Raw genomic sequence first — 27,240 nt, forward strand, 5'->3', positions numbered from 1 at the left:
TCCGGGGATCCAGACAACAACCACCGTTTTTCCGAAGCGCTTCAACTCGGCGATTTTTTCCATCAGCAGCACGAGAGGGTCCAAAGGGAACCCGTCCCGCAGGGCCCAGACACGGATCTTTCGTAAATCTTGCTCACATGGAAAGGCCGAGTTTGAAATTATAGTTGTATAAATAAGCACCTAATTTGCCATGTCTAGTTGAAATTTCAGTTAGATGAGAGTCTGGTGTGAAGTGGTCAGATAAAGTCGGTAAGAATTCATTTAAACAAAGTTCGTGTATGAAATTCGTGTATGAACTTACAACTAATTGTAAGTTTTATAAAAACCAATCTCTCTTAAAAAACAATTGATTATTTATTTGTTTGGCGTTAGATCTTGATCTAGCGGAGAAGAAAGAGAAAGAACTTTCCGACCCGTACCAAAGTTCATTTTGCCACGCCCTTCATTTTTAAGATTTCAAAGTTTTGTGAAGAAGTTTGTACTTAAGCCAGTTGAAATGATCGAAAATTTCTGCATCGTACGTCCGCATTACCGATTTTGGACAAAGAAACCGGGTGACAGCGATTTTAAATAAAAGCGAAAGTTTTTAAAGGAATTATATTTACTATAGTACAAGAACTGATAATCTTACCATCCGAACAATTTTATTGAAAGGAAATTCATTAAATAATTAAAAAAAGGGTTTTTGAATTTTTGAATATAGCAACATATTTTGATACATATAAGTTATTTTATTTACGGGGTTCGCAACAACAGAGGTCATATCTACCCGGGGTGCAGTTGTTTAAAAAATTGCAAGCATGTCGGGTTGGAATGCATGAACGCTGGATTCGAACCCGGGACTTTTACCTTACAATGACGAGCGCCTTTTCAACTCCATAACCGTTGCCACCGGCGCCCCCTATTTCGATATTTTCCCCAACTGAACAAATAAATGTGAACTTAAATTACTTGTTTAGTACAATGAATTAATAAATTAATGAATTATTTAATTGCTTCCGGGGGCAAACCCTAAACAAACAGAGTTAAATAGTTATAGATTTGAAATAAAATAAAAATACATAATATGTTTTTAATACAAATGGGATCATAATATCAAATTAATGGTATACATTTACAAATATTATAAATTATTACATAATTTATAATGTGTCAATGGAGTTCGCAATATTCAACCATTGGCCCTCTCACTACTCACACTAATAAATACATTCAACATTTAGATGTCTCAGAAAAGGACATTTGCCGAATACTATATACAATAAAAAAGCCCTTTTACTTCAAAAAATCTGCACAGAGGATCCGAAATATTTGCTGCCGAAGCAATAAGAACAATTATCATTTCGGGTGGCATTCTTGATCGCTCACTATAAGGAGCCAAAACCTTCAATTTTGTAGAACATATTTCTGTTGGGTGACACATACTTATACGCTTTGACAAAAAGTGTTTTGTAAATACAATAACTGATTAATAAAAACAAGAAGCGGGAAAATGAATTGCATGAAATAAGAAAAAAAGTTAATGGTAAATAGATGAACCGAAAATATAAAGAAAAAAATGTCCAACATGAATACTGCCAAACTCAGCAGGTTTACCGATATAGGATTTGTGGGAACCGACGAGCCATTACGGGATAAAGCCGTCCACTAGGACTTAGACATTATAAAGGCATCATCGACATAACTGTCAATCTTATAACCTTTAATCATATTTTCTTCCTTTAGCTAAAATATGGCAGATAAAAAAAGCGTAACTTCAACAATTATTGTAATAGTAAAAATAAATAATAAGTGTGTTAATCGATATTTAACGAAAAGGATAGGCAAGCCTATTTCGCACATTATACAGGTAGAAAATACAACAAAAATGACTCCGAATTGTCACGTTTCGATTTGAATGAACCGCCATGCCCCTCCACACACACATCTGACAGTGAAAGGAGTAGGGGCAATGAAAGGGCTATTTTTTCAGTCAAAAAAACAATTCCCTTTCTGTCTTCCATGGGTTAAGAGCTGTCTATTTGTAATTAAGAAAATTTGGTGTGCACACAATTCAAGTGAGTAAATTTTATATTTTGACGTCAAAAAACTAAAAATAATAATTGTATTTTAATTTAATAAAGGGTTGTCACAAAAAATATATTTTTATAATGAAAACTAAAAGAGATAGCATTTGATTTTAAAAGTTATGTTAAAATATTATTTGAATTTTCTAATTGTGGTCAAAAATTAATAATAATAACAATAATAATAATTTCCTTTACTTTTACTTTTCTTTAAAAAACGAGAATTAAATTCGATTTTAAAATTAATGTTTGTAGATTCTGAAATAGGTTTTATTATAGAATAAAAGATTCTTTAAATTAAAAATAATAATTAATAAAAGAAATTGTACTCTTATTTGAAAATAAATTGTAATAAAAGATTTAAATTTAATTAATATTTTGGTCTCGTATTTATTTTGGTTTGAAATATTGGAATTTTGTATATCAAAAAAAGGTGCCTGATCATTAAATTAAATTATTGTAGTCAGGTCCGATCATACAAAACCTCTGGGACTTGGTTTTCGATTCTCCGAATTCAGGGTTGGGCCCAAAACAGAAGAGACGCGCTTAATAGGCAATGTATTAAATGGACAACAAGGGTTAACAATAAATATTTGAAAGCAGCAGAGGGTACTTGAGATATAAATCAAGTTTTATAATGCAAAAATATTTGTAAGAAGCAAATTGATAAGAATTCATCTTTTGAGTACCGCAGAAATTTTAGAAATTCCGAAAAACAAGAGCTTTTTAGTTATGTTTTCATATTTATCTCCTTTGGTTACTATTTGTTATTTGATATATTATATTTCTTCTTTTTCAGCTGTCTTGTAAGCAACTCAGTATCAATCTCTCCACCATCAGCTCTCATAATGTTACCCCATCCCAGACAAAGGCCAAATATTTAACACCTGATGTTTGGCCTATCTCTGGGATGGGGTAGCATTAAGGAAGGCGATCACGCGTTGATGGAGATATTAAAAATGTTAGGTTTACTGGACCAGGGGGTAAAAAGTGGCCCGACTTTTCATTTTATAACCAGGGTTGGTCTTCAAAGGTTGAACTATCAATAAACATACAATAACTAAAGATCTTCACATAGTGACCCCATCCTTGAAGCAAAATCACCTAAACCGCACTACGGAGCGGTGCTGTCGGTAGCGGATCAAGCTAAGTGAACACAACAGCCAGTAAGTGAAGGTAATTCCTCCATGCAATCAAATCTGACACCTTGGGATCTACTTGGACAGTAGTCTTACAAAGAACACACATAAAACAAAAAAAGACAACAACTGAACCAAAGATAGGGCCAATTCAGAAACCCATCTGGTCCCATAGCCACAATGAGTACACACAATAAACTAACGATATACAAGACAACAATTAGACCGATTTGGACGCACGGAGACGACCTGTGGGGTTTAGCCAAGCCATCCGACGTCCAAAGAATCCACTCCTTCCCTTCCACCATCCTCAATACTCGCTCCTATGTCGCTAACCAAACCGGTCACAAAGACCTAGACATCTCATTCATGACGGACATGATCCAAACACGATTCCACAACTTCCAATCCAAGCTTTTCTTCCTAATCAATCCTCTAGTTCAAGCCCTCTGGTAAACGCCATAATTTTAAACGCCACCTAAAAAGACAGTGCTCATGGCCTCCTACCACAACCCGAAATATCAACGAACAAACTTAAACACTGAAAGTTCCGACATAGCCTGGCTCCTCTCCCCCATCCTCATAAATGAGGTCTAGCCGGTTCCTGCCAGATCTTTTATTCATCACTACCAAAAAATTGTTAAATATATCAATTTTTGTTCACGAACTTCGCGGATGACACTGCAATCCTCTCCTCACATAGTGACCCCATCCTTGTAGTAAAGGCAACCCAAGATCACCTAAATTGGTGCTTTCGGTGATGAATCAAGCTAAATGAACAAAGAAGCATTAAGTGACGTTTTCAGAAACCAATAAATAATAAAATAAAAAAATTGCCTATAATTTCGGGTCTTCTGCAGGTACTTTATCACGGGGTTTTAGGTGCTAGAATTATACTTCTAATTGCTGCACGGGCAACTAAGTGGTACATGAACTTTTAATTATATAATCATTTTTTTTTTTTTTTAGAAACAATAACATTGTTTTAATAATTCAGTACCACGCCAAAATGTATTAATAAAGGGAGAATAAACATTGCCTGGAAAAGAATACCTTATTTTAAAGAGGATTAACGCTCACTCACTGCTATAATTTATCATTTTTCAATAATCCTATTAAAAACGGCGATAACATATTCCCTGTTGGTTCGATTTAAATATTGAATAAGGAAATTTATAGAGTGAAAAACGCTTTTCAGGGACGTGAAAGAGATGGATTACACTTAGTATCATATTTATATAGTATCATGTTTTTAAGTGTATGCTAAAAATGAACATTTTTTTTAAGGCATTTCCATCCACCGAGAAAATCACTTGGGACTGGTTCATGTTAATTAACTTTGCATATTTATAAAATTTATATAAATTTTATTATTAATTAAATAATTGTGGCAGAATATGATTCATGATTTAATAAATTATGAAAGGAAAAATATTCTTTTAGACAGTTCAACAACGATAGAGCAATTTCAAGTTTATCAGCCGGTCGACGACTGAGCTATATCTCAACTCTACCGATGACAAGCCTGTCCATAAGAATTTAACGAGAAGAACAGGCTCCAAAGCATCAATCACAACACAAGTTTTCCTCCGTCGGATTTATCGCGTGTGTGGAAACTTAGTTTTCTCATTACTCCCCCCTTAAAAGTGGGCTTGGCTTGGGGCTTCGTTTTATCAGCCGTCCGATCTGGCCCAAGAGTGAAATATCTAGCTAGTTTACGCTCCACTCCAACCTCCAAACACTTGTTCCCTGAGAAATAGAACCACTTGTTTATTTTCCAAATAGAAACAATTTTTTTCGATTAACAGTTGTTCAAACTATTTTCTAAACTTTTGTTTCCTAGAGGAAAGAACAATAAATATCGTTGATTTTCCATAACAAATCAAAGATAATGAATTTATTTGTCAAGGTAAAGCGTTTGAGTCGCGGGTGAGAATAAAGATGTTTGTCGGAAGGGAGTTCTTTTTTACTTGAGAAAGAAAGTTAATCAATTAGGGAGGGCGATGAGGAGGAAGCTAAACAACTTGTTGCAAATCTAGCGTGTTTCATTCTCTTTAAGTGGTCAGTACGAAGTCAATTTGAAACTCGGCTACGAAAAAAAGGCATTTATCAAAGCAAATATTTGTGGAGCTAACATTTTTCCGACCATTTGTCTTTTTTTAAAATGGCAGAATTGTTACACGTGACACTTATTAATTGTGTTATTAAAGCCTTAGGCAAAAGCCTTATTTAAATTAAAGCGAATATTGTTTTCAATAAAATTCGATCGATAAGGACAAAGAAGGAAAATTAAAACCAACAAACACACTTTTTTCCTACTTTCATTTTCAAAGACTTTCGATTTCATATTCAAAAAGGTTATTTGATAGTTTATTTATATTTAGTGGTCTAATTGACCAAATTACTTATGTCAATTATTTATTCTTATTTAACCCAGGTCATGGGTTAGATGAAAAAGTTAGTGTCACGAGGGGGATTCGAGCCCACGACCTCCGGCTTGACACGATAGATCAAGTGGTTAGAGCGGCAGCATATTGAGCAGAAGGTCGTGGGTTCGAATCCCGTTATTTCTTAGGTTTTCGAATACGTTTTGAGAGTTTTCCGTGATAATTAAAGCTTAATATATTTTTTTGTAATGAACTAATCAGACTAAAATTGGTTCACATGTACAGGGTGGCCCCAATCGATTCAGCCACACTTCCAGATCTTATAGGAAATTGAACGCTGAGTATAAAAGGTCTCATGAACCTGTGTCCGCAAACCCTTCAGTTCCGAGCTACAGGCACAAAACCATGAAAAACCACGTTTTTTTTACCTTATTGGTGAAATTGTTAATAAACCGTTAGCCTGACCGTAACAAAAGCTCGAAACATCTGTAGAGGATAAATTTCTGCGTTGAATGAGACTAAAACCAGCCTGATCGGCCGAAAATTTCATTTTTGGTGATTTTTCGAAGTTAGGAGGTGAAGGGGTACACAAAATTCACATTTCTGACATTTTTATCGAAAATTCACAACTTCGTTTAGCCGTTCAAATTTTTCGTACATTATTTCATTCAGTAGGGGGAACCCATAAGAAAACACTTCATGTTGTGAATTTTCGATAAAACTGTCAGAAATGGTGAATTTTGTGTACCCCTTCACCTCCTAACTTCGCAAAATCGCCAAAAATGAAATTTTCGGCCGATCAGGCTGGTGTTAATCTCATTCGACGCAGAAATTAATCCTCTACAGATGTTGTTTCGAGCTGTTTTACGGTCAGGCTAGCGGTTTAATAACAATTTCACCAATAAGGTCAAAAAACGTGGTTTTTCATGGTTTTGTGCCTGTAGCTCGGAAATGAAGGGTTTGCGGACACATGTTTATAAGACCTTTCATACTCAGCGTTCAATTTCTTATAAGATCTGGAAGTGTGGCTGAATCGATTGGGGCCACCCTATATATTGGTCCTTTGTTTCTCAATCTACCCAGTTTCCTTCTTTCTGATTATGTAATTTGTAAACTCTTTTATTATAAGCAATACGCAATTAGGAAATAAATCAAAGCCAAGGTTTAGCATGTCTTGTTCGTAATTACAGTGAAATTTCCCTTAATTTTAAAAAACGAACATCTTGAACAGACAAATTATGATTCCCCGGTTCCCATTAGTTTCTTCACATTAAAATCTTTTATAAAGCGGACACTCCAAATAACGGACACGGACAGCTTGTTTGATTGTATTCTGACTCTAAAACTCTCCGAAAGCAGACGGGAGCCTCCCTAAATTGAACCTTTTCTGAGAAACACCGCTTCCCCTATGTGCCTTCCAATATCGTATTTGTTTATAACATGTTTATACACTTCTTCAGTTTATCTTTGAATTTCGATGCGATAATATCAAATATGGATCCCTAGGTACGTATGGCAGCAGAAGAAAAACATAACTCTAGTGAGTCAACGTGAAAAACTAAGGGTGTGAGACTTAGCTGCGACGTTTTCCATCGAAAAGACCCATATCAAACCCTGAAGCTGAGGGACTCAACAATGAAAATTCAGTCGGAGTTCTCAAATAAAACAAAAACACCATCGAAAATTACAAATTTTAAAAAAATTCAAAGCTTCGTGATGCTTCGTAAATGTGAAGTTAGTTTTTTTTATAAATCAGCTTTTCCGAGTAGTTATGAATTTAAGTTATTGATTATGGTCCATCTTGTAATACTAAATATTCTTCTCACTTTTCTCCCAAAAGCGGTCACCTCTGTATAGCGGACAATATTTCCTCAAGAGTGGCCGTTAAACGGAAGTTACAATGTAGTTGATTCCTTTTAATGGCAAGAATATTTAAAAAGTCAAAGATCAACTTCATACAATTTTGAAAAGTTAAGATAGCTGTTTTAAAAGTGCCTTTAAAATATATATCCTGTAACTTCATCTTACGGAAAGTTACTACCAAAGAAAGGTCAGAGCTCCAACTTCCTTTAAATTTACGCTTTAAATTCTTAGAATGAACGGGGCTTGTAAAAGAAATATACCCATGTAATCGAACGGGGAGGAGTTTGGGGGCTTACGTATGGGGATGCACCACTTCGAAAGGAATGGTTAGCGGGTCGAATCGGTGTGAGGACCTTGGGTAGGTTTAGCCCCAGGGCCAAGGGGGGTTGTGGATTTTGTCATAACGCGATATATGCGATGTAAATCATGTTTATCCACATCCCACAAACAACGCCTGTAATCATAAGGGAGGACGGATTGTCAAATAGACGAGTTCTTCCCGTAAGGCCGGGATGTCTCTTGGGATCGTTCCCTGGCACAGACTCTTCCTTTCCTTCTACATATTCAACAGCAATACTAACTTTTACCTGACTATCGAGAAAAAGAAAAGTACCTTCAGTTAAAACGCGAACTGAACATAATAAAAGACAATTGGTACATTTTACAAGCACAACTTTCAACTAATTGTAAGGCAAATCAAACTGATAGCACTACCAAAAAATGCAGTACAAAAATAATTACCTACCCCTATAAGAATACGCAAAAGGGGCGTTTTCTCAAGCTGAGAAAATTTATTTTTTAAACATGTCGTCACTCTCTTCATTGCCATTCCATAAATTGATATCTTAGACAAATACTCAGAATTTATGTACGATTGTTTATACAAACCTTTACTTTTATATTATTCTTTGAAGTCCACAAAATTCAACTGATATACAAAAAGTTATTGATGAATTACCTAATAAAATAGGATATAAATTCAGACAAGGTGCATGTGTTTCCTCTTTCTTCTTTGGCGGAGCTATAGTACGGCAAGGATGCACCTAGATCGTCTCCTATTTATAATGTACACTCCGCGTAATAAAATTTTCCTTACTACCTATCAGATACAACACAGCCCAAACATTCTACGTTAATTAAAATATGCGTTTTAGTTGATCCAATTAACCGCAGTAATTATTTTAATTGGTTATTATTTTTTATGCATATTGTGTTGAGTTGAAAAATTATTGACTTAAGCGAGACTCGAACTCACGACATCCGGATTACTACATTAGCTAGTCATTGGGGCCGATTTACCTTTGTCAACATTCACACATTTACATTGCGATTTTAGGCATTGCAGTTCATTACGCCGCAATTTGTATTTTCTTCCATTTCATTTTTCCGCTCCGGCAGCCTCAAAAACTTCTGAAAAATGAAATCTTGCAACTCTCATTCAAACATTAGCAGACATTCAATGGTATAACAATTTGGGAAAAGGCCTAAATCTAATTATAAATTCCAATACATTTGAGAAAGCCGAAAAGTGCTCTTCGAAAGAAACACTGGGGACCCTGTAACTCCTGTAAATCACTCGAAAGGTTGAGCCTTTGCCTAAAGGGTTGTAAAGTGGGACAGTCGACCAAAATATGTTTTACTGTCAAAATGATGCGTTCTCCACTTCGCATACATCAAGGACAAGTTGGAAGGTTGTTGCCTATTAAAAGCCTATTATGGATTAGCCTGATATGACCTATTCGCAATCTAGAGAGAATCACATGTTCTTTTCTCTCAAGTTCCTCAGTTGGCCATTTATATACAACTGACTTAATTTCTTTCATACTATCTCTACAGACATTCCTTCTTGCCGCCCACTTTCGTTTGATAATGTTTTTAACATAAACGACTATATCATCTGGACGGAGAGGAAATTGATCTGTTCTTTGTGGATGGTTTGCCGCGTTCCTTGCCTGTTGATCAGCTTTTTCAATTCCAGAAATGCCTACATGACTAGGAACCCAAACGAATACCACATGCCTGTTAAGTGTTCTGATTTCATAGAGATATTTGTGAATTGCTAAGATATATGGGTTAAACGAGAAATTATTTTTGATGGCTTCGAGACCACTTTTCGAATCAGAGCAAATAATGGCATTACAATACTAGTATTATAAATATTTCTTTTATTAATATTAATTTTGTTAACTTATACATATGTCTTTGTTCCAATTCGACAATTTCTCTCATATACCTTGACGGAATTCGTTTGATGAAATTTAATTTTGCTTTGACGACCTTTTGTGAACTTTTACTTTTTTCAATCTACCTTATTTCTTCCTATCTGATCATTTCCACTATGATAAATAAACAATTGGTAAACCAACCAAAAATCGGTAATTTATGTGATAGCACCCCGGACGACGGTTAACACGACCAGGCCGAGTGTCAAGTTATAGATTCCAAAAGAACGTCACAAAATTTGAAATCGCGACGTTTCGCAAACAACAACAATCAACTTAACGGCAATCAAGTTCGTACTAAGATAAAAAGCTAATTTAAAAGTTAATAGACGTGTATTTACTTGCTACTTACAAATAAGCTTATTGCATTTGAATAATTGCGACCCCTTTTCCATTTCCAAATGAGACAGACCTTTGTTTAAATAATCTAAAATAACAGAAATTTAAAACAATAAATCTCGGACTACCAAATAACTTTTACTGACATCCCTTTTCTATTATAAAAATGAAAGAACTATCATAAAAATTATATTTTTATAGTAAACGGATAAAAAAAGGGTGAGACAGAAACATGGTTTGTCATGTTGGGAAGCACGCGACTAATATTCCAAATTGTCATTCTCATTTCGTAGTTATTTTGTAAATGTATACACATTGCATACATTTAATTGTGGGCAAAGTGCTTTCTGCATTCCTAAACTCCCATATACACGCGAAATTATAAAGAATAATAGAGAAAACAGTGGTCCACTCATATGAATTGTGCAATATAACGTACGCTGGAATATTCTGTTAAGTAATTTTTCATTAGACATACTGTCCATTTTTACATATCTAAGATTAAAATATCCGTTTATAACTTTATTATTGTATTCACGTAAACGTTGTATTCTGTTGGGTGTCGTATTTAAGTAGTACGAATACACGAGAAAGATTTTTTCAGATTTTTTCGTTAACTTTTGTAACGTTTCAGGACGGTTATTCAAAGGTTTTCGAATATGTTTTGTGAGCTGTTCGTGATTAATTAAATTTAATTGACTTTTATGAAAATATGTAAAAATATAAATGGAGACTATCTGGTTGAAAGTAATACTGTTTGATGAATGAGAATTTTATCTTGTTCTGATCCCTTCCTACTTTGTCGATCTATCTTTCTATGACCTTCCTGTGAAAAAATTTTCATTTTTTAGAAACAAACACGCAGTAAACTTTTAAAATGATTACAAAATAGCACAATCGGTTAGAGAACCCTGACTGTGCTAATGTCAAGTTTGACGAACCTTGTGTTCGTTCAAGTTTGTCCTGAAGAGTCAAAAAATCTTTTTGTGGATACAGGAAATGAGATATTGATAATACCTAATAATAATGGCATAGTAACATATGCCAGGTCTGAGCTCCTAACAAAAACATACAATTCATGGCATAACGGGAAAATAATATCTAGGACGTAACAATCAAAAAGTCCTATAATTTTTTTTCATAAACCAGCGAAACCTGCCAATGTACCTTCATCCTACAGCCCCATTAGTCTCTTTCCTGTAATGAGTCAAATTGTCGAGAAACTGGTATTAAAACGCATATACCGCAGCATTCTCGTGTTGATGATATTTGGGAGTGCATCTTTACTATGTCATATAGTTTTCGAATTGGATATTTTCTTAGACTTTTTTTAAAACTTTTTATTTGTTTTTTACAACTGCATTCTTCGACGCAACAAGTAAAACAGAGTGTTTTTACATATAAAATTATTAACGGTAGCGTGAAAGCTTGAACAATTACCATCCAGTGATGGTAGACGTTAATTAATCAATACGAAGAGCGAGATGTACTCCATCGTAGGAGACCGATGTCAATTGTTAAGGATGTCGCGGGGCCACCGACGCTTCATTTTCTGTTGGGATTATTAGGTAATGTGGTGGATGACAGGTTTTGGACGAAAGGGTCCGGATGATGGAGTAGTTTGGAATGGAACGTTTTGTAGCGGGATTGGGCTAGCTCGGTAACAAGGGAAATTTAGGTCGGTATGGATGGTGTGATTAGATACATAGAAAGTACTATTGTACTATTGTTCTGAGGATTTTAGATTGAAGGGATTGGATTCGATTGAGGTTGGAACGCTTAGCAGTACCGTAAAGGTCAAGTCCGTATGTCCAAATGGGGGCCAGGATGGCAATGTAAAGTTTTCTTTTGTTTGTTAGTGAGAGTTTTGATCGTCTGTCGAGTAGTCGTTTAAGCATGAAAAATCGTATATTATAGTCTGTGCGCTTAAGTCGTGTATGGGGGTTCCACGTCAGTCGTTTGTCCAGGTAGAGTCCGAGGTATCGTACATTGTTCGCAATTGGGATGGGAACGTTTTTGAGATATACTGGTTGGAGTGTTTTCTTGTTTAGAGTAAATATTATGTTCGTTGATTTGGTTTCGTTGATCTTGATTCTCCACCGACGTAGCTAGCATTCTAGGGTGTTTAGGTGATTTTGAAGATTACGGGAAGCAGTGACAGGATCTTTATCAGGAGAAAGGATTGCGGTATCATCAGCAAAGGTGAAGGTGATAGTGTTAGGTTGTGTAGGTAGGTCGGAGATATAAATTGAATAAAGGAAAGGAGCGAGCACGCTGCCCTGTGGGACACCTGCTAGAATAGTATGGATAGGTGACAATGAATTTTGGTGGGATAGTTGGAAGTAACTGAGACTAACCACTCAATTGCTTGGAGAAGATTCCAATGAAAATGAAATCAATGTTGTTATAAACAGAGTTTATTCTGATTTGAAATTTCAGTTCAAGTTTTTGAAAGCTTTACATATTCTATAACCTAAATTGGTGGAATTTTTTTAATATATCGTTGCATTTTTTAAATAAAATTTTATCTACGATTTTTGGTACTACTATGATCCAAACCAAAAATGTTTGCTAACAGAGATAACAAGCTTCCAAATATCGAAGGGCAACATTCCAGCATTTAATTATTAAAGGGAAACGAGTGTTACAAAAGGGAAAAGGGGTTTTCTGCCCGAAATCCTCTTCCTCGCACACGGCCCGTTTAATTACACCCGGAAAGAACACAGGAGTAGACCACTGGTTGAATGTGGTGTCCATGAAAGGCAGGAGAGATGTCAACATGAGACGGGGGTTTAATGCGCTTTTAATCCTTACCCAAATGCAACCGATGCCTTGTTACACTAAATATTCATCCCCGATGCAAGCAACAAGTTTGATTCTATTTCTATAAGCCAGGACAAGTCACTGTTTCAATGGTAAATGTACAATTAACAAAACAAGACCAAATTACTTCCTTGTGACATGAAACCACATGTTATAGCATTCCGAACGTAATGGGATATAAGACGGTAAATAAGTTAATTTCATTTAATGTTTATCAATAGTTAATAATTTCTCCAAGAGAACTAAGTTTTCTTAACATTCAACTGACACAATAAATCCTTAGTTCAATGAATTATGTTGAAAAAGAAAGATGACAGTTTCTAAGGATGAATATTTAGTAGAAAACTGTACATCTACTGAAAGGAAGTATATTTGGCCGGTATAAGAAACGTGTAAAACAATGTAGAGAAGTCTTTTGAAAGAAATATGGATTCAGGGCGACCATAAATGCATATTGAGGTTCTACAGAAAGATCTATGTTCAAAAGATCAAATTCAGCCGGAAGTACTCTCGTACTCGTCAGGGAAAGTCGGAAATCATTATTCACCATCTTCAAGACAGGAGAAGATTATCTTGGTGATGATTGATGAGGATACAAATAATCCGGTGCATTTCCCAAGCGCTGCAACATTTTCTTCTTTTTTTTAAATTCCTATCATACAGGAAGGTTAACGTCGTTATTAACGTTACGTAGTTAACGTCAATACCCGTTAGGAGACGCGAACGAGGGGGTCAAACCACTTTACCAAATATTTTTCGTACTGTAATAAATTAAAATGCCAAAGGCTTGGCTATGATTCGAACCCAGGACTGCTAGCGTGACAGATACGAGTCGGACTCCCCAACCACTCGCCGCCTCTCTGTGGACGTTGGGCTTGTACTTTTGCTTGTTCATTAGGTCACTTCAATTGATTGGAACCTAAAGAGGTAGAAGGTTAGAAGGTCTAGTCTAGTCTTCATTAGCGGTGGTTTTTTTCGAAGATGATATGGGTCAAAATAGAAACCTTCTTGCATGACCTACAAATGAGGTCATCTTGAAAATACACATGTAGCGTAGGTACTTCACTGGCACTATCGCCCCTAGCTTGCCAGTTTTGTTGAGGCTATGGCTAGCGCATCTCTGGCACCTATGGAATTCGACCACTTCTCCTTTTATTTTGTTTGCAACCATTTTAAGATGGAAGATTCTATGTTCGATCTCTACATCCCAATGATAGGTCCGGGGCCCATAGATGCAGAGGCAACTACTACAACGAACCAGTTTTTCTGCTTGTTCATTATCCATAATATGCCCTGGTATCTGTGGTACTGTAAGGTTTTATGTTTTTCCAGGATTTGGACGTTTTAGGAAGAAAGATTAAATGTGGTGTTTTTTGGACCGCTTGATTTTTTATTAGGGCGTTTTGTATAAGATTTTCTATGAGACAAGTACTGACACCATATTTAAGTTTCAGAGCTAGGTGGCTGCAACGGTTTAGGCGTTGATACAGCGTTCGTCACTGTAAGGTAAAGGTCCCGGGTTCGAATCTTGCGGCCCTGCATTTGAACCCGACCGACTTACAAATGGGCTTTTCCAAAAACACCGGCATCCCGAGGGTTCATATAGCCTCGTAGTTGAAATACTCTTGTTAAAAAAAATACCGAGGTGTATTACCCCAATGAGTTTAATGGTTATATTTTGAGTTTTTACAGAACAATCCTGACCACCATGGTTTTGGAGCCATCTGTGTATCATGTGTTTGTTTACCTCCTGATTTCATCTTCTCATTTGAGGTTTGTTAAAAGTTGGTAGGTTGTGGAAAGTCACACAACCGAGGTCATATAAAGCTTTTCCGAGATCCGCCTTGTTCAGTAGTGTTTAAAAGGTAGCTTATGTCATAGCCATTGCCCCAGTGATGTTGGTAAGCTTGTATATATTTAACTTCAACCCATACGCCGGTATGGACTTCAATGCTTGAGAGAGTAAAAACTTGTTAAGTGAAGTTTTAGAGCCATGTCAATGTACGGTGAAAAGTAGGTTTAGATACGAAACTCTGATACTGTTAAACTGTGCTTAGCTCATGGACCAACGGCTTAGTGCTGTTTTGTGTGAAAACGATCTATTGGTAACGCTTTGTATTGGGACCTATAGAAGACTCCATCACGAAAATTCTTATATGAAAATGGCTTCTACCGGACAGTCAGCAAAATTTTCAAAAATTGGCCCTGATTTGGTCAATCGCGGACCAGTTCTGTTCCAAGAGAACGCACGTCCCGTTGGAACCAAAAAAATTAGTTCTTCAGTGAATCTCCCGCTCCACCCACCATATAGACCAGACTGCGCCACCTTCAAACTGGTTCTTGTTTTCAAAGTCTATTTCGTTCAATGGATCTATCGTTGCCAAAATTTTTAGAACAGCCATCCCAAAGTGGTACAAGAATGGGATAGAATAGAGGTTGGATAATAGGATATGGCTAATTGGTAGTAGAGATGGAATTTGAATATTAATATGAATTTATGTAAAATAAATAAAAATGTGTGGTGTTTAGTGATCGTTTTTAATGATTATTGAGATGCGGTCTGGTATGACGTAGGTTTAGAAAAACATTTTCTTTGTCGTGCCAACGTTTCGATCTTTATTGAGATTATCTTCAGGGCCTAGGATTTATAAAAATTGTTTAAATTATACACTTTGAGTGAATAAAAATACTTGATTGAGTCAAAAAAATTTATCTTTGCATAAATTCGTTTTTCACATCCTACATGTATTTGTATAATTTAAACAATGCTTATAAACTCCAGGCCCTGAAGATGATTTCAATAAAGATCGAAACGTTGGCACGATAAAGAAAATGTTTTTCTAAACCTACGTCATACCGCATCTCACGATCTCCAAATAATCATAAATAAAAATATTAATTTTTATTTAAAAAAGTTTTCTTGGTTCTGTAACTTTTTTTAAAAGTTCTTTTAAACAATTCAAAAACATTCTTATTAGCTCTACCAAATGACGAATAAACTCGGTTTGCAATTGGGTTCCATTAATCAACTCGAATGAATACTTGAATTTTATTAAAATCCCACGCGAGATGGGAAAATAGAGCTACGAAGAAAATCTAGGAAAATTAAATTTTTTTCAAACTATATGACAAGTTGAAACAATCGTCCGTCTGCCGGATGTTTGTATTGTAATTTTAAAGCCAATTGGAGCGCGTTAATGAGTGTAAAAGAGATTATCGCGGACTTGATGGCAGCCTTCTAAAGCTGACGGCTTTCCGACATTCAATGCGTGTAAATATAGCAGGGAAAAGAATACAAACCGAAATAAAAAGAAAACCTGATTGAGAATCAAACCTGAACTTTTTAAAATTATTCTTTTAGAAAATAGTTTTCCAAAGCCATGTAAAATAGATGGACTTGACAAGTAAAGAAGTACAAATTTTACTTACAAAATATATTTTCTTGTACAGTACGATTCGTTTCTACTCGATTGCTATTCAAACGAGTAATGAAATATAAAACTTTTTGGAGGGGCCAGTAATTTCTTCAGAACAGATAAAACATGAACACGCGTGCGATGAAAATGGAAGGATGTTGAAAGAGGAAGCTTCACATCGGGGGAGTTACATTTACAACTTTAGGAGTTTTCCACCCTACGAAAGCTAAATTCTCTCTACAGTTTTCGATCACTTTAGTCAGCCTATCTTCGCCACAGCCGAAATGACAAACCAAAATAGCCGTCTATCATATTAACATCATATACACACCAGAAGAGGCCCCAATAAATTCTGTCAGTTTCAATTTGTTTTTCGCAATTCCGTCCAACATCCCGCTCGTGCCATTGACTTTTCCCACCTGGGAGTCGTGGCCCACTATGTGAGGAACTACGACGACGGCGGGTGGTATAGTGTGGTTTGAGACTGGAGACCCGAAACGGCTCAACTCGTGTTCTCATCTACGGCCCTTTTTTCTCAATCCGAGTTCCTTCATTCTATCCTGTGACCCCTCCCAACCCTTGGTTGCAAGCACAATAAAGGTGCAGCCCAGAGGGCGTGGCAACCTCTCTAAAGCACAAGCTGTACTCGTGTCGGCCTAGGGTCGCTATGGGCGGCGGGTGCCTTAGCAGAGTCTCACGAGGGCCAGTGCACCAGATCCTGTCTGCATAGACGGGGGAGGGTGTATGGCCATCTGTACCACGGGGTAACTAAACTTTCCAATTTCAGCCCTAGTTACACTGGAATGGATTCGTAGTGGTGCGTGGTGACGCCCCTGGCGGGAACTTAGACGAGGCTATCTTCTATCTGTGACCTTCCTGAACTTTGCGTATGGCCACCGTAATTATCCCCGGCCTCACGGGAGACGTTGCGACCGGACGACAGCGTGTAAGCGTTGAGGACGCGATGATAATGCTGAATAGTCCCTCGAATGCATGAGTAAGCGAACGGAGACGGGTAGTGAATCGGTGCCTCTGACTCGAGTATGCTTTGCATTGTTGTGCGTATGACCGGCGTGGTACCCTTGGGGAAGCGAAGGATCGGACCACCTAGGCTGAGCCTATGGCGTCCTTCGAATGCGCGTGGCAGGTGTAGGCTGAGCTCGATAAGAGACTTTACCGTAGGCGGTGCTCATCTAGGGTGTGGTTAGCAATTCAACTTTAAACTAAACCGCTGCCGGGGCGTTCCCGGAAGTTTCTACGCTAGGGGAGCCCCTATACTCAGGGAGATAGAGTGGCCTTCTCTATCTAGGGAGTACGCGGGAGAACAGGCTGATGTGTTTCGGCCAGTTAGCTCTTTACGTGCGGCGTACGACCCGATGCACAATGCGGGCCGAAACATTCGGAGTGGACAAGCGGAGAGCGAGATTGGCCTAGGTGTGGACACTAAAGATCCTCTTGTCTTGTTGACGATGAGTTCTCGGGAACGGAACCCGGCCAACAGTGTAATCGTGTCAGTTCGGGCAGTAGTATTCTGGGACCTTTGTTTACGTACGCCAAGTTTTTAATAAAGAGACCCGAGATAATTGATCAAGGGTATCCTTCTCTCCACCTATTAATCCATACCTCAAAGCTTCTAAGCTTTTTACAAGTCATTGAAGACAATTCTCCGCGTATTGTACTATCCCTACTGATATTCTTCAGGTCGGCGAACTGGTACTGTATCAAATATAAACATCTCATATTCCATCTCATACACAAACGACAATTCTTACTATGGAGTAACGACGATCCCGTTTCGTCTCACCATTCTTGGAATCTTGGTGCAGAAAAATAAGGTTCACTTTAAAAATCAATCCACCCACTTTCCTTTGAGTAGAAAAATTAGTTCTCCATTATATTTTAAGAACGTGTATTTTCCAACGGCGATAGGGGTGTACGTAGGCAAACGATTAACATGGAATCCATATACATGGCTTAAACCCAAGAATTGAAGACATCCTCTAATGACTCCTCGTCAATCATTCAACTTATCATCCAACAAAAAACTACGTTACAACTATCAAACACCTTCTTTCAAAAAATTCTCTACACTCCATTTTATGTATCAATCCAAACATCACACAAAGATTCGAACGTATTCTTTGACGCCGAAATAAGTCCGTTATCGTACATTTCACAAAAATCATCGTAGCCTGATAAATTATCATCCCGCCAAATTCCACCAAACAGAGTCCACAGTCTGACGAAAGGCCTAGTAGTAGTAGTAATCTCCTAAACAGTCACAATGACGACGTGCAAGTGAAAAACAAGCAACTACAAATACACGAAGTTATAATCGAAATTAGCTAAATATTCCAAAAGGCTCTAGGTAAAGGTGTACATATCGTTAGATGATGTCTACTTAATTTTGTAAGCATAAACAGATATTTTTTAAACAGATCTTTTATGTATCTTTCTACAGACCCCAGCACTAGCAATCATCAATACTTAATAATGACAAACCTAAATTCGACGGTACAATTGATATTTTTGACCTTACATTTTAGATCAGAGTGGTTTTACTTCGCTAACACCATCCAGCGGAAATTATTACTGAACATTCCAGTCGTTGTAAATGATTTTTTGACCGTTGGAAAGTACGTTCAATTTCCAATAATATATGATCAGTATTAAACTTGTAAACGTTAGTGAAATAAACGTTTTACTAGCGAGTACTTTGAAAAAAATTTTTTTTTCAAAGTTGAAAAACTTATTATGGTGATTGGTTCTAAACTACTATTTTCAAACCTAGAGACCAGCAAGTTTAGAAAACGTACTCCATTTGTTATCCTTTTTAGTGGTGCAATTGCTTTTTTAATTACTTTTTTCAAAGATGAAGAAATTGATGAAGGAAAAGAAAAACCGTGGTTGAAGAAGTGAGAGTGAGATGCAAGATAAAGACGGGTTGTATATGATGATTTGATTTATTATTCTTTTTCTTGCATATTGTTAAATTGCTATGATTTCATATTTAAGAGTCTAGCGTATCTACTTATACTCTGGTATAAATCAGCTAGGTGTGCTCTTGTTACCTCCCTGGGTTTTGTGCTGTCAGCAAACTAGAAGCAATTGGATATAAAAAAAGGATATTACTTTGGCCCAATTTTTCCTTTCTGATATAATTAACCCATGTTAATTTTCCCAACAGGGACTGTCTTCTTAACGGGTCAATTTTGCAAGTCATGATTTATTTGTATTAAACACCATTTCATGGCTAAGTCTGTTGTCATATTTTTATTTATTAATAGTACAAATACGGGAACACGTATTTGCCGAATACAAGATCCGTCAGAGTAGCGGAATTCGGGTGAATGATGTCACATGAGACAAATGAATTTCCTCTTATAGGAAGACATGAAATTGACATCGCTATGACCTGTTTCCGCATCGCATGTAATCCTCCACGCGATATTACAGATTCTCGGCCGTGTAAGCCAAACAGACCATTTTCCACGTAGATTATCTTGGTTTATCCTCGTACAATTCCTCCTAGCGTAGGCCGGAATTTGCAAGGGGCGCATAAGGCTTGTAACAAACGCACCGGGAGGAAAATAATGGCCCGTAAACTTGCCCACAAAATTTCAAACTTTCAGTTGTTCTACTGTTTGACTCAAACAATAAACCCAGGGGAAGTTTAAACCAAATTTCGAGTGAATTATTGGAAGCGATTTGAATTGAGAACTACCTTTTAGGTTTGACAGGATCTAAGAGCTTTCTGGCGTTATAACAGCTTTGGTGGGCTAATTGAAATCAGCGGGACCAATTGGAAACAGTAATTGATTAGATTTTTTAAAAATATTTGCACTTCTAAGTGTTTTGAGTATGAGGAGATATACCACTAGAGTTGTCCTTGAGGAAGTAGAAAGGGGCAGTTTTAAAGTTTCATAATTTTTTTAAAAACATTTTTACTTAAAAGTACTAAAACTGATGGCGGTGATAGTAAATTTATGGCCATTTGCAACTATTTTTTTTAAATTGCTAAATTGCATTGAAATTCACTTTTGTGTTCTCTAAACCAAACGTTTTGAAAGAATTGGAAGTTTTGAAAGAAAAGAATTTGCAATTTAATTTTTTAATACCTATAAATTTGATATTACTTAAGTTGTATTGCTTTCATAATACGTATGTTTCTTAGTTGGCTACATTTTGCTGTAATTCTATAAGATTTTTGTTATACTAGAAAATCCACCGTCTAAGTTGGTTGTTTCGCTATTCCTACATTGTTAGGTTTCTCCCTCTCTCTCTGTACACACAAAAATATATGTGTGCTCCTTCTACAGGTTGAAGAGAAACAAGAGAAATCGCCTCCAAGTCTAAATGGAGTAGAATAACGTAATTTCTGTCATAGCAATTACTAGGAACTAATCCTCCTACTAGTAGTAAGTAAGCTTAGCTCGGTTGCAGTACAGCTACCTCAGCAAGCCAATTCTCTACACAATGCTTACTGAGTGCTTACTTAAAAAAGTGCACTTTTTATGATCCATATCATAGTCATAGGGGTTCCACCTATACCCCACCACTAGAGGTTTGAAAAAACTGGATTCTACTATGACTTAACAATATTCCCCAAAAATTAAACATTACATAGAGATCGTTAATGAGACCAAATCGTGGTGGATCATCATCAATATCAAAACTTGATGTGCTACAACAACAAAAACTGACGAGCCTAACGACCTAACGACAACGTTAGGCGGCGAGTATAAGGGGTTAAATCGCTGTACAATCTTTTTGCAAATTATGTATTATTAATTAAATTTACATGATCTTTGCTTAGATTCGAACATTGGGCCGCAAGTATGGCAAAAATGAGTGTTAAACTCTCGGGAACCACGATCCCAGAAAAGGAACCGGAAAACAGTTGTACACCAGGGTTAAATTGGAAGTTGAATGCAAGTTGTGCATGTTAATGTAATGAAAGGGTGAAAGGGGAAGAAAACACTGGGCTGACACAAGCAAGAAATCGTTCAAAAAGAATTTGAACTTGTACGACTATGAAGAACTTAAAGACTGAGAGTACTAAGTAAGACTTTAACTCATCACGATCATCATAATTATATATTTATCCAACTTGTTAAGTTCCATATACAGGCCTTTATTAATCAATCTTCAAATCGAATTTGGATTTGAATTTGTTCAGCACAATCAACAAACACACACACAAACACCTGTATTTAAAAGCAAGGTGCGCATAATTGATGAAGAAAATAAAATCTTAAAAGAAAACTTTACCGTGTTTAGTACCTGCCATCTAGTGAAATCAATTAGAATCTATTAGCTTTGCAAACATTATATCCTCACATTGGACGGACAAGAAGCGACTGAAGTTATACATTGAAAACAAATTTTCAATTTACATGACAATGTCAAGACCTTCCTGGACTTACTGTTGTGGGCTAGACCAAAGGTTCCCAACGTTTCCCAATCCCTTCACTCCGTTGTTTGATCAATCCACAGTGATTTACGCACCAAATTTGTACGTGACTAAATTAAAGCCCTCACAATAATCAGTTCAACTATTATCCATTTTACCCTCCCTGATCTTCCAAGAAGATGAAAACTAACGTAGCTTCAAGAACATTTCTGTGATAATTTATGAATGAAATTTGTTTATTGCTTGAAGTGGAATTGTAACTAGGCAGCTTATAAAATATCCATTTAAATTAACCATCATGAAATTATTTACTTAATATAGCGTGAAATGTGTGGTGTTTAGTGACCGTTAATTAATGATTAATTGGAGATCGTGAGATGCGGTCTGGTGTGACGTAGGTTTACAAAAACATTTTCTTACCGCGCCAACGTTTCGATCTTTATTGAGATCATCATCAGCGCTCAAAGTCTTTGTTGAGAGTGCTTATGTCCCTTGGCACTCTCAAGACAACAGACAAGAATGACACATCTACACGGAAAACAAACACTTTGAGCCCTGATTATGATCTCAATAAAGATCGAAACGTTGGCACGACAAAGAAAACGTTTTTCTAAACCTCGTCACACCAGACCGCATCTCACGATCTCCAAATAATCATAGCGTGAAATGTTTGAAAAAAATCTTGGGTCCTGACCTGAATACTATAGGTTCATCATCTCATAGAGATCATGAAAAATGTTACGTTGTTAAAAATGTTGTAGTGTTGTTATGTAAAAATTTTACTATAAAGTACTTAAGCCTAATTAACCTCAACATTTTATGAATAATATATATCATTATAATTAATAATTATATTTAATTAACATGTAGGTGAAGTCATTANTTTAATTATAAATAATATATATAATATTTTAAATAATATTTGATAAAAACATGGGCTAACTGATTAATTTATTAAAGACAAACTGAACTTTCCATTTCATATCATTTTATCTAATTTTGTGTCTAATCTAACAATAGGGGCAGAAAATAATCCCAAAGATACAAACTTTTTAAAACTAAAAGTGAACAATTTCGGCACAAGACTTGCATGATATATATACTCTTCACTGTGGAGTCGTATTATAAACATATTTCAACACTGCGTCCCGTATTAAAATTAACATTTATTTCCGCGACGTTGATCACTCAATTACTACTCGAGCGTGGGACATGTTGTGGGCTCTCATACATACGTTATTGTATAATTTCAACCCAAGATTTGTACCCTTTCTTCGAGATTCAAAAGCAAGCTTGTATAATTCATTTTCTTGTGAGATGTTCAGATTTCGCCCAAATCCACTTCGCATCGCGTGAACAGCATTAAAATAATGTAGAGAAACAAAGGAAACAGATACTTAGGCCAAAATAAAATATCGTAAATGTATTTCTCGTGAAAAACTTTTCGAGAATATTAAACCTAAACTTCTTTTCGGTCAGAAAGATTTATTAAGATATTTTTATTTCTAAGAGAAATTGTTACAATTCGTTATGATAAAAGAAATCAGATCATTACAACTGTATAAATAATACCCTCTAAATTCAATAAAAAAAAGCTTTAAAAGGTGATAACGAGATGTGGTCGATAAACTGACGGTAATTACATCGTACTATTAGGAAGTGTGTGAAGGGCCTTTTGCCTGTAACGGCAAGGAGTTCCTCTTCACGCAATTTGTCAGAGAAGAAAGTTCAAGAGCTTGGTCTCGGGTTCATCACATCAACCGCAAGGACAAGAGGACTAGGAAATCGGTTGTTAAGGAATTAGTTATCTTGTTACAGCTACGCGCAATTCACAGTCCTTTCAAATAATCTATTTGGCCCACTAACTTCAACATCGGATATATCAAGTCTTTATCCAATCAAAGAATTCACGCAAATGTTCCCCAGGGAGGTTTCCTGGTTCCAAGCTTTGAAAACTACGGTCATAACTCATCTTCGGTTGTACAATTACATAACTAGGTGCTACACATCCTGTTCATCACATAAATCACAACACAAGAGGGCCAGGAAAACGGTTACCTGATTAAAGATGCGTACAATATGCTCTCATTCCTTCCAAATTTTCCACGAGCTTTCAGATGGGACGTACTAATTGTTTAATCCATCACAATATCCATGAAGGCGTACCTGAAGGAGGTATGCTGATTCCTTTGATATCAATTAGCACGATCTGCTACAGCTGGAGGCGAGGATTTTCTCAGCGGATGATCTTGTCTTACAGATGAACTTCTCATACCTACATCTCCACGAGCCAAGCTACTGCAGAACTTCAATCGTCTTATTATTGAATTCATTAGCTAATCTGGGAATGAGTACCGTATTCCAACACCTGGGAAAAAGGTAGGGAAATTTGATGTGAATAACGGTACACGTTGGGGTTAAATGAAACGAACTAACATTAACACCCTTTGGGCCAGAACCGCAAATCTTCACATCCCAAAGTCTGCTAAAAGTGAACTAAACACGAAATAATTGTACACTGGAATCGTCCAGTGCAAAACCATAAAAAAGTTTCTCAACATCATAACCGAGAAAACAAAAATCTAGCTCTCAATCGTCAGGCATGAATTGAGGAAAATCTCATACTGACTACTGCTTATTTAATTACCACTTTTTTTAAAAGGAAAAATACTTTAGATAACACCTGTCAGAACCAACTCGGGCTGTATAGCTTCATATCACCTAAGGATTGCGAAGTACCAAAATAAAATAAAGACTTCCAAAAAGTATCATTTAAGCTGTCTACATTGTCTATACATGTGGTTTGTGACTGGAATCCGTAATCACTTACTAACTCATTTTGAGGATAGCTACGCGGAGGATACTTACTAACTTACGCGGAACCATACACAAAGTTACTCAAAAAATTTCGAAGTCATTAGTGCATTCATTGAATATATGGAAGGAATATCAACCAGGTATTCCTACCTTGACAGTGATGATTCATGGCGAGATGAAGTGGAGCTAGTTCGCTACAGAGGAGAACGTATACGACAAAGATTTTACGTTTATGTTTTTCCAACTCCATCCATGCCTTTTCCATATCGTCTTTCTTCAAATATCGAGGCAGTGTAAAGCTTCCTAAAAACAGGATTTTATTCACCTTCTCTCACAAATATTATGTTCACCTGTTGATTGTCCAGTGTTAGAGTCACCCGAAACTGAGTAACTTGTGTAGATACTTGAGTACCTAATAAGTAAGTTCCTACCTAAGAGTAGGTTCAAGTGTAGACGCCTAGGGAAATAAGCGAAGGAGCACCCTGGAATCTACCTTTTTATAGTGCACTTTCTGAGCTATGGATATAGAATTCATCTATTTAAGATTGAAGGCCACTGTGAAAAAAAGGCGACCGCAGTCACCAGTGATGCCAGAAAATATGGAAATAGAGGTTTTCTGTAAATCGTTTCATTTTATTTTCAAAAAACCACAAGTTTAGTATTTATTACATTTTATCGGAAATTTAACGTAGTTTTCAATAGCATTTCTACAAAACCTGTTAGTTTTGGAGTTATCATTGTTTATTTGAAGTAAGATCGTGAAATCTTAAAAAATCAGGAAAAGGAGAATAACTCGGAAACTGTTGAGTTTCGGACCATAGTTAATTGGGACTTTTTGGTTCCACTTTAAATGTAGAATCTACTGGCAAAGTTTATAACGCGAGTTACACACAGAACTACCCAGCATGGCTATACTTAGGACCCCAGTTGTAGTTATGCACTGATGAACTGACACTCGTAATATCTTCGAATGCGAAGCAACTGCTCTATAGTGTCATAACCTAGGACACAGAGCTGCAATGACACGCATTGACCTATTGCTTGTTAAGAAAAGGTATCATCATAGTATCTGTTACCATCATCACCATCGATCAACGATATTATCGGGTCCCATCAGGTGTTCATTAGCGATCTAACCCTTAAGAAAACGTCACAACAATAAACATTCTTCGTGTTTACTGGAATCAACGTAGCATACGATCTTGACAATTCGAATAGTGCTTACGTAAATTTTATTAATCAGAAAATCGGAGATACCATGATTTTCTTTTAATTTTTGGTTTTTCTCAAATAACGATACAATTACATTTAGATATCTTGGAATGACAATAGACATCAAGCTGAACATAAAACGCCCAGCAAAGAGCATAGAACTTATAGAAAATAGTACATCGACAATCCATTTGTTCATGAAAGCCGATATCTGAAATTCTATTCCGCCCACGATAAACCTCTTGTTATTCAACTGGCTTCCTCCTCACTTCCTAACAACCCTACAATGAAAAGAAAGTGTTCATTCGATTTGATTGGGGATAACTCCTTCATTTAAACTTAGCCAAAGGAATTCCAGTTGATTTACTTGTTAAGTTTTATTAATATCGTTAATACACATATTTTATGCAAAATGATGTTTAAAAAAACTCTTTCAAATGAAATCGCTCAATAAATAATAGCCTGTCTTAAGAATTCCTTTAAGTCGTGACTTTTTAAACAATCCTTTTTTTTCCACCGCTTTATAGAAGTCTCTTTAAAATATTCAATTTAGGAGCAATATGAAAATTACTCGCTCTTTAATGGATTTTAAAATAATTATTCCATTTTAAGATTATGGAAAAACAATCTTCGATTAGGTAATGAAAATAAAGGGGAGGACAATAATATTTAATCTATGCCGTCTGTTGACGCCCAAGAAGCTTCATTTTTTGTTGTTTTCGGCTGACCAAGGTTCGCCTCGGGAGGCCCTGTTTAAATCGCTGAGGGCCCTATTGTTTTTATTTTGGCAAGCGATAACGCCGGTAGCTTCGGTAAATTAGTCTCTGCCTGGGTCAGCACAAGACGCACCGTTTACCGAATCGATTATCGAACCTAATATCGATTTTCTTTGGACATTCACCATCGATTTCTTCCATACAACACCTTGTCGTCACATCACCGACCTTACGGACTACGTCAACTGTATCGTCATCCGGCTCTACAGGCACCTTCGTCGGCGTGGAACCCAGCAGGAACATCCAGCTCAACACCGCTTATTTTGATTGCTTGGAGACGAGGAGACATCCCATCAAGTACGTTTTTTTTCTCTTTTTTTGTAAAACCCTAGTCAGTAGGTTTGATTATGAATTATTTGGGATAATTAAAGAAATTTCTTTTAATTTTTTGCTTAGTGTAAATAAATTGTAAATATTCAATTTTTACTTTAAAGTATTATAATCATAGTTGCCACCTTTTTAAAAGAGCAAAAAACACAACAAAATTTAATTGTACCTCTTGAAACGGGTACGGAAGTTTGCAGGGTCAATTAAAATCCGCCCTTCCCCCCATCACAGTCGAAATGTCATATTTTTCTAAAAGCCTACTTTTCTTCTTTTTCCCCCGCTCTTATTACTTCCATACTATCATCCCATTTGTCCTGAAATTTCAAGCTATTTCTAGACTTTACTTACAGCTCGTTGATAGCCGAGTACTCACCTGAAACAAAATACAAAGAAAATAAATTAAAATATAAGATAAATTTGAAAGGCAGAGCGAAACGTTG

General features: G+C 36.4%; 1 protein-coding gene across 11 annotated transcripts in view; it reads right to left on the bottom strand.

Annotated features, from left to right (window-relative positions):
- The window catches only part of LOC106674408 (disks large 1 tumor suppressor protein), a 565,060-nt gene that overhangs the window by 308,471 nt on the left and 229,349 nt on the right, over window positions 1-27,240 (bottom strand). The gene's annotated exons all lie outside the window — the stretch shown is intronic.

Source organism: Cimex lectularius, unplaced genomic scaffold (genome assembly GCF_000648675.2).
Source record: "Cimex lectularius strain Harlan isolate CLEC.00 unplaced genomic scaffold, Clec_2.1 scaffold81, whole genome shotgun sequence".
Taxonomy (NCBI): Eukaryota; Metazoa; Arthropoda; class Insecta; order Hemiptera; family Cimicidae; genus Cimex; species Cimex lectularius.